The sequence below is a fragment of the Protobothrops mucrosquamatus genome, unplaced genomic scaffold (genome assembly GCF_001527695.2).
Source record: "Protobothrops mucrosquamatus isolate PMUCROS unplaced genomic scaffold, P.Mucros_1.0 scaffold_279, whole genome shotgun sequence".
NCBI classification, from domain to species: domain Eukaryota; kingdom Metazoa; phylum Chordata; class Lepidosauria; order Squamata; family Viperidae; genus Protobothrops; species Protobothrops mucrosquamatus.
Genome location: NW_015386355.1, coordinates 36,609 through 38,642, shown reverse-complemented (window position 1 = coordinate 38,642; position 2,034 = coordinate 36,609).

The window sequence follows — 2,034 nt, the reverse complement described above, 5'->3', positions numbered from 1 at the left end:
GGGTGCAGAGTCCATGTTTTAGTTCATACCATGCTGTCACTTTCAATGTTGGTAATTCGAAAACTGCCTTTCTATTTATGTTCCTTCTTCCAAGAAGCTTATCATAAAAAATATTCTAAATGATTAGGGCAGTCTGACCCCATGTGGTAGAGTTGAAGAATGTTTACAAACTATTGATAAAACATATAAAATGAGATCTTAGTTTCAGAAAGTCATTGGTTCATATATCCAAAAACTTTTGAGCAAAGGAAGGAGAAGAGATCATCATTATCATGAACCAGAACTTCAGAGATCAACATAGTATGTTCCACCAATACCACCCATTCCGGTTGTGGGTCTGTCTTGCTGAATACTTCAATTTCTCACAGAGTAAAGAATCAAAAGTAAGTCAGGCTTTAAAACAATCCTTAGGCTTTCCAAAGAAACTTTAACGGTTCAGAGACAACAACCGGTGAAGCAAGGAGAGTTTTGCATGTAACCATCTGACTGCATTTGATTATATTGTTTTCAGCTTTGTGTTCAAATAATTAATATTATTCTATTTTTCTTTAAGTTATTAAGTGTTTGTCACAATGGTAAGCAAATACTACCTCCCCTGGATTTTTCCTCTGAGAACCTGACAGGGTCCATCTTGTCTCAATATATCTCAATTCTTGTCAAAACTATGTAGAATACTTGAACATGATACCATCAGCAGCCATTCTTCTTTTATTTTTTTAATCAATCCAATTCTATTGTCCTTTTCCTAATATTGAGAACCAGAAATAAGTAGGTGTAAGCACTGAACTATAATTCATTCAAGCTAAACATAGTGTGAGGTAGGACAATTTCTGGCTACCATAATTTCCTTAGACTCGCATGAAATGCATTTTAGACTCACTTGCTTGTTATCTTAGATATCTACTTATGGTTAATTGTTACAGAGAGGATCCTTGAAAGAAGACCTATTACAGTAGTGTAACTGCTTGCTTGTTTTCCTCCCTTATTCCTAAAGAAATAGATAACAGCATGAAACTGTTATTCCTTTTGGTATACCATACACCATTGGTGAATTCAAATAAAAACATTATCAAACTTCCAAAAAATTGGCCTTAATCACTGTTATCAGTAAAAAAGAAAAGAAGAAAACCAATCTGTTAGACAGTATTCATTTACAATTCTCCTACTCCCTCAAAAAGGTATTTTGTGATTTCAATTATATACATCTGAAGAAAGAAGGTACCACTATCTTCCTACTAGACTTAATCTTATGTGACAAAAAAGAATTGCAATAGAAGAGAATTAGAACCCCTGTAACTCAAGGTTGAGCCCTTGGCACTCTCTAGCACTGATGATATTACCTAGTTGGGTGATGAGACGTTTGGAAGCAAATAACAAAGCTCAGAAGGAACCAAGTTCGTCACAAAAAAAAAAAATATCCTTTCTGAAAGTCATATCCTGCTACTTCAACAGACACTTGCCTTGGAAAAAATTGTCAGGGTTCAAAATTCAACAAAGTAAAATTTATCTGAAAATATTTTTCAGGAATAATCTTTCTTCATACGGTATTTAAAGATGGGAGTTGTTTGTATTGCAGACAATTATTCTTTAAGTAATCATTTCATTTCATTCATTCATTTCATTTATTCAATTTGTATCCCGCCCTTCTCCCGAGGGACTCAGGGCGGCTCACAACATTTTTTAAAACAAAAACAAACCCACAATCCCCGCCGAATAAAACCAATTAAAACCCAAATATTCTAAGTTGTGATATTTAAAATTTTCTAAAAATGAACCCGATTTAAAATCCTCCCTAGGCCAGGCCCACTTGCTGGAAAAGCCATGTCTTGAGGGCGCGGCGGAAAGTCAGGAGATCCGGAATCACCCGGATCTAGGGGGGTAGTTCGTTCCAGAGGGCGGGGGCACCCACAGAGAAGGCCCTCCCCCTGGGGGTCGCCAGCCGACACTGCTTGGCCGACGGCACCCTGAGGAGACCCACTCTGTGAGCGCGTACCGGTCTATGGGAGAGAATCTGCGGCAGAAGGCGGTCTCGGA